Raw genomic sequence first — 7,390 nt, forward strand, 5'->3', positions numbered from 1 at the left:
TGTCCCTGCCAGAGCTGGGAGGTGCTTGGAGTGAAGGTTTGAGAAAGCTCCAGCATACCTGGCCCAGCAGAGCCAGAGCAGAGAGCCAAGGCAAGGTTGCCATGGGCCCCTTTACTCCCTGGCACTTACAAGGATGAATGCTTGCCCCAGCCCCACAGCCTTCAGTCACCATCAGTGAACATATCAAAGGCAGGAGAGACCCCAAATGACTCTAGAGAGAGAGGGACACCCACTAGCCCCCAGGGTTTCTCCTGCAGAGCACCATAGGCATCATGATCCCAGCTGCCCCCCACACCTGGGCACTGTGAGGAGGGGAAGAGAAAGCTGGTCAAGACATCACTGACCAACCTGATCTACCTTTGCCTTGAGCAGGGTGTTGGAGCAGGTCGCACCCTTCCAGCTGGTGTCACTCGGACATAGCCATGGGCACAACTCCGCTCCCCAGAGACCCTCTGCTCCTTGGGGGAGCAGGGACATGGTGTGGGGGGTCAGGGCACACAAGTGTGCAAGGCGGGATGGACTAGTGTGCAAAGCACTGGGAAGACCTGGTATCAAATCCAGCACAGGCTTGAGCTGCTCCAAACCTGGCCACAGAGGACGCTCACGGGGTCTTTATGCACATGGCGTGTCCATAACAGGGAAGGTGGAAGAGCAAGACAGGGACAGTATGTGCATGGAGGAGGAGGAGGTGGCAGTTGTCCCCGCTGCCTCTGCCAGGCTTTTGCTTCCAACCGCTTCCATGCCGTGTTGTGTCCTCGAGCAGGACACGGCGTGTGGCAGTGTGCTGTGTCCTGGCTCTGTGGCACTTTCCCAGGGATCTGCCTGGCCCACTGAGCTCCCAAGAGCCGGGATCAGTTTTGTCCCAGCCATTTGCCCCTGCTGCCACCAGATGGGGACCTCAAGCCGTGGTGCTTTATCGGGGCAGGCAAAGGGTGCAGAGGGCCAAGCCTTGGTCCTGCCTGCAGGGCTGAGCTGGAGCCTCCAGGCAGGGAGGAGCAGGCTGCCAGGTGGGCTTCCAGCCAGCCCCAGGTCCCGAGCACTCTGGGGACACTGGTGCCAGCTCAGAGGGGTGCAAGTGCCCTCCCCAGCAGCCCATTTCCAGTGCTGGATGCCCCAGCAGTTTGCTGCCTCATAGCGCAGGGGCGGGCGAGTCCTGTGCTCCCTTCACTGGGTGTCCCTTGGTGGCCACGGCTTCATGTGCCCCAGGACACAGCCTGCCCCACAGGTCAGACACGCTGGCGGCAGCTTTCTAAAGCTGGGCTCTCCCTGAGCTGGCGTTCCTGCCCAGCGCCATGGAACAGCAGTGCCCGGCAGCGGGGCAGGGCGAATCTTCCCCTGCTGCCTGCCCAGGTTGGTTTTGCAGCTTGTGTTGCTGCAGCCCTGGTGCTGAGGAGGTGGAGGCATCTCTGCACTGCCACAGCAGCGGCAGCCCGGAATGGCACCAGGAGACATAAAGGAGGTGAACTTTGAGGGGCAAAGCCCCCCGACCCAGGCCATGGCGGCACTCAGGAGGCAGAGTCCCAGCAGGCAGTTTCAGGGGAATATCTTCAGGTGAGACAAAAGCTTGTTCTGATGTCTACACTATTTGGAGGCCTTTCTCGCCACTCAGAAACATTCTTTCTTGATTGACAAACACTGTAAGACACCCACAGAACAACATAGTTATCATATGATAGTTCATTTTTATTGAATGAGAAAATAAAATGACATCAGGAAACAAGCTTGATGGCTATGACTTACCTAATCACAACACTTTTACCAGTCTCTTGAGGGGTTGCAAACAGTGTTGTCCAGGTAGCCTGGATACTACTCTTATTAATATCTGGTAAGAAGTCATGGCCATAGAGCATGCCTCCTGACAAGGGACAGAGAAGCACATGCTTCTGGAGGAGGTCAAGCATTCTGCAGGAGTTTACCAGGAATTTCCCATGCAAAATTTAGCTGAGAAGAAGCAGGAAGATGTGGATCTGGTTTATTGCTGGAAGCTGATCTTAGGACTCCAGCTGAGAGATTCTCCTGCTGGAGTGATGAAGGGAAACATCATGTGTTTTACAAACTGTTCTTCTGTTTACACATCCCATATTGGCATTCAATATGCCCACAGCATAACTCATGATTGGTGCAGCCTGTAAGTCTTTTGCTGAAAAACTGCTGCATAAACAGTTTGTTTGCATTATGGTTGGACAGTTCCTCTTTCCTAAATGTCAGATTTTCCATACTCAGCTGATTTCTCCAATTCGTCTCAGTCATTTTGAATTTTAACCCAGTGCTTTGGGGTGCTTGCAGCCCCTCCAGCTCAGGCACATCTGAGAATTTAATAAGCACATTCCCAATTGCAACACATAAGTTATTGATGAAGGAACAGCGAATAATAACGTTGAACCAAGGACTGGAATCTGTCACAGAAGGAAAACAGACTCATCTGAAATGATTCACTCTTGGCAATGGCCATGGTTATTACTCATCTCTTTCTTTGATTAAATGTCCCACTGGTTTTTTTGTGATTTGAAGCTGACTGGTTTATAGTTCCTTAGTTTCCTCCTCTTACCCTGCCAATGATAAAAGACCTTCTTGTCTCATTTCTGCAACCCCATCACCCTCCACAGCTTCCTAAAGATACTGGCTGTGTGGAGATGGCTTTCATCAGTTGCTGAGGTAAAGGTATTTTTTTCAGGCAAACAGTCTGAAAATACTGGAATGATTGAAATATACTTTAATTCACACTTTTTAGGATCCTCCCACCTTCTCCACTGGCTGTCTTGCCAGTGAGAAACGGAAAAGTTATTGTAGAAGACAGAAAAGAGTGTCAACCTTCACTAAAATGCCAGTTTTGAGGAAGGACCTCAAATATTTTCTCTCCTTCCTTTCCTAAAAGCACAGACTGCTCCCAGCAGAGCAGCCACATCAAGCACAGTTGTACAAGTGCTTCCAGACAGGATGGGGCTCATAAAAACAAATATTGACAGAACTTAAAACACTCTCTGCTCTCCTTTGCCATCACAAAAAGTTTAACATTGCAAGCAACATCTTAGCAAACCTTTCTGATGATCCCACACAAAGTTGACCTGTGAGGAACCCAGGTCCCATTCTGTGAGCTCCCGTGATCAAAAAGTCATTAAGCCCTACGAAACCCCTGTCTCTGGAGATGTTCACAACAGAATCCAGGTCTTGGATTTTATATCTCGGAGGAGAAGCAGCAGACCTGTGTTAACATGACATTGGCCACTGATGCCTTCTCAGTGCCATCACAGCTCTTTTGGAGCCATTCATCAACTAAATGGCAGAAATTTTCCACAGCCACTTTGCACTGTTTTCCCACTTTCTTTTCATGGCTGACCATGTCTTTTTGATTATTAGATCTAGCCAGATTTTCACTCCAATTGTACCACTCACAACCCTTTTCCATGACATTACAGTGTTTTTCAGTCAGGCCTGCTTGACATTGTCCAGTGGGCATTGATCAGATTTTCACCGCAGAGATGGGTAAGAATGGAAATGCAAAAGCTTTCTTCCTGCTGGTTGCCCTGTCTTCCTGCCACACACAAAACAGATCTGAGAAGATCTGAATTTTCTTAAGGATGGCAGAACTGAGAACATAGGCAATGCTCTGCTGGTCAGATCATTGTTTCTTCTCTCCCAGTGTTGTTCTCAGGAGCAGGAGATGCCATCCGGGGAGAGCAGATGAGCCCAGCCATTTTTTATTGTGCTCCTTCAGCATCCACAGCAGCAATAATAGCAATTTCAGATGGTACATTCCTGTCTGTTGCCTTCAGCATTTGCCTGTTGACCTGCTGCTCATGAATTTGCTTTAGCTTTTATAAACCTGCTGATCCTATTTGTTTCTACAATCTCCCATGGCAGCAAGTTCCAGAAGTTCATTCTCCCCCCACCCTATATAAAGTCCCTTTTATCCATTTTAAACCAATCTATTAGACTCATCAATGGCTTCTTCATGAAGAATCCAACGAGCATCAGATCCACATTCAGTTTTTGATTTTTTAACGTTGGCTCTTTCTGCTCCCCTTTTTCCAGGGAAATATCCCAGCCTTCCCAGGTCCTTCTTATACCACAGCTGCCCCATCCTCTCGATCATCTCACTTGCTCTGCTCAGGACTCTAAGTCCACTTTGTCCAGAGGCCAAACTGCACAGATGTGGGTGTACCGAGCTGCCACTCAGCAGGCAAAAGATGCCCTGTCCTTCTTTTCTGAGAACCCTTCCTGATGACATCACCACATTTTGCTGGCTTCTTGGACGGCTTCTGCACATCAAGGCTGCAGTTTTGGTGAGCCATCAGTGAGGACTCCATCATCTTTTTCCTGAGCTATAACAGCCAGTTCAAGTTCAACCTCCCCTATTTTAGATCGTGTTCCCCTGTCTGTGTCACTTTACATTTATCTATGCTGAAACAACTGACCTCCTATTTTTCCATCTGTGAATAACTCTGAAAGCTGGACATAGCAAAGCTCCGTGGACTACATCAAACAGCCTTTCACCAGTCTCATGCAGTGATGGAGCATCATCTGACATTTCTCTCCAAAGCTAAAACCTGCAACTCTAAGAGCAAATTTTTGATCTGTACTCCAGGGACACAGTTCTTCATTATACTCTTCTTTTCCAGACCCCTGTCACAGTGACTTCAATTGGCAACGAGCTGCTGCATCGACACAAATCAATAAGGATCTAACTGGAAATGGTTGAAACATAGGGTTTTTTTACTTCTTTTACCAGAACCAGACAAACAGAGACAGGGGAGCACATTGTGCCAGCTCTGCGCTCTCCAGAGACCTGTGCGCATGGCCAGGTGAATCCCAACAATGGATTTATGGAAAGCAATACAGCAAAATGTGCATTGTAGCTTCTCGGCCAGAAAGCTTTTATTCCTTCTTCAACGGTTGAGCAGCTGAGTGCCTTTATTAATAGTAGAAGTATATTTATCAAAACTCATGGGTCAGCATTGTTAAAGCTCAATAGATTCAATTTGGACAGGTCACCATTATTTATTTTTCCAGATCATAGATTCAAATGGGGATATTTTCAGTATATAGTCCAGACTTCTCTCCAGGCCTGTTTGAAACACGGTAGGAAATGCACTCCCCAGAGCAGGCTCTTCCTCTTGGGTCTGACTTCCTGAGGAGGGGCTGAGCTTGAGGACTCATGGACCAAAGAGCAAGAAGCAGATGTGGTGAGCCCTAAGCATTACCCAGGCACCCGCACTATATTCAGAGCCAAGTGTGTCCCTAAGCCAGACAGAAGCCCTGGCCTCGGCACAGCCCTGCTGCCTTAGATTTCAGCATGGACAGAAGCTCACCAGCTGTTTTCTAAACGTTGCAGTTTTTGTTGCCACCACAAGAGGAGGTAAATATCACCGCAGCTGGATCTTCTGCCTGGCTGCAAGTCACGGTGCTCCATGGGTGTGGAGGAAACTTCAGCTTCAGCTCTGGAGCAAAAGGGAGACTGAGCATTTCATCCTCCCTCATTCAAACTCATCTCTTCTTCTGAGATTGGTGAGCCAAAGGGGAAAGGAGCCACAGAGTCACTAAGCCAATGACAACATTTTACTGTCCTCAGGTGTCTGGAGCAGCTGTCAGTCTGGAGGTGACATGTCCTACAGCATCCACCACCCCAAACACTTCCATTGAGCACTGGAATGCTTTTCTTGGGGAACAGGAGCACATTCAGTGTCGTTGATTTGATTTTGCACTACCTTAGGCGAGTTTGAATGGTGCTCAGATCTCTCAGATCTTTGACTTTGAACCTCATTTTTAGTCCTTTAAGAGGAAAATAACTATAAGTAGAAACAGTCTTGCAGGAAAGTCATTCATAAGGATTGATTGATGACGAGCTGATACCTTTAAAGTGGAGTTGAAGGCTAAATTAGCACAGAACAAGAATAGAAGGCTTTGTTTGTTCTTCTTTCAGAAGAACAATACTTGAGCAACAGCAAAATCAACTGGGAAAACTCAAAGCTAATGCAGAAGAGGCTTGCCTTTCCACAGAGAAAACATTGTAAAATTACTTTATATCCCAAAGAAGCAGGAAGAAGCAGGAAAGACAAGGGGGAAAGAGTGTAATACTTAACTGGAGTGTGATTTCCTAATATCAAAAATATATTAGGAATAATAAGAAGATTATGAAAAATGGAGAGGAGGACTAGCCATTAAAGAAGGCTTTGATTGATGTCTGCAATATGCATGAGTGATGTAAGAACAGCTAAATCCATCAAGTTGTGGGTCAAGATCTCAAAGCTCAGTCATAAGCTTTGTTGTAAGTGAGGAACCGTGTTACAGCAGCATCATGTGGTGCTGAGACCATGGGATTTAGCCTGGAGAAAATATGGATTAGTGGAAGAACTGTAAGACAGAACTCAAGAAAATAGGGAGATGATAACAGGTGTGTTGAAAGGGAATTATTAGGCTGGATGGAAATTGCTGATGGAATCTGACCTTAGATCTGGCCTTGGAATTTTTATTAATGGTCAAAATATTTTTAAAAAAGTGTGGGCACTGTCACTATAGAGAAGGCTCAGGATATTATAAAATACTTACATGGCTTCAAGGACCAACACAGCAGAAAGGGGACGATATCCTCATGCCCAGAAAAAAGATGAGAGGAAGCCAATACTGTTGTATGCAGGACACGTTCCAGAAGGTGAGCTCTGAACATTCAAGGATAGTATTGCAGAGGGACAAATGGAAATGAACAGGCAGTGAACAAATCTAGGCTGGGAATTAGAAGAATAGTCCCTTCCCATCCCATGTTTTATGTGCTCAAGCTTTTGGGCTGACTTCAAGGAAGTCTTCTCATAAATTAGATGAGGACATTGCTAGCTATTGATTGCATAAGCTGCTCTCACTGGCCTTTCAGTGATGTCAGAGCACTAGAAAATGACTGGATCTTCCCTCTGGGATTTCATGCCCATACCTAGGAAAGTCACCAGCAGTACATCAGGCCCATGAGAGCAAGAAGCAAAGATTTTGAGCTTCTGAAGTAATAAGTCCATCTTCATGGAGATTGCGTTTGACTGAAAACAAGTCCGAAGTCCTTTACCAATCTGATAAATAAACAAGTGGTGGGATTTTTGCCTGAGCAAGGACTCTGAGACCATGTCCAGACTGCATCATTCTCTTGGAGAACACAAACACATCAGAAGATATCGCAAAGAAATGGCATGGAAGAGAGAAGATCCTGGAGCCTTTTGGAGACAATCAGAAAATCAGAGAACGAGTTCACCTGCGGAAGCCATATCTCCCCCAAGTCCTGTGAACATGACAGATACGCGAGAGCTGAGAAGGCAGCCGGACTTTTTAGGGAGGTATAAAACCCCATTTCAGACTAAAGGGATGAGACTCCCCAACAATTCGGGTTCTGAGCCAGGGTGCAGTGGGCAGC

The sequence above is a fragment of the Caloenas nicobarica genome, chromosome 14, assembly GCF_036013445.1.
Source record: "Caloenas nicobarica isolate bCalNic1 chromosome 14, bCalNic1.hap1, whole genome shotgun sequence".
NCBI classification, from domain to species: domain Eukaryota; kingdom Metazoa; phylum Chordata; class Aves; order Columbiformes; family Columbidae; genus Caloenas; species Caloenas nicobarica.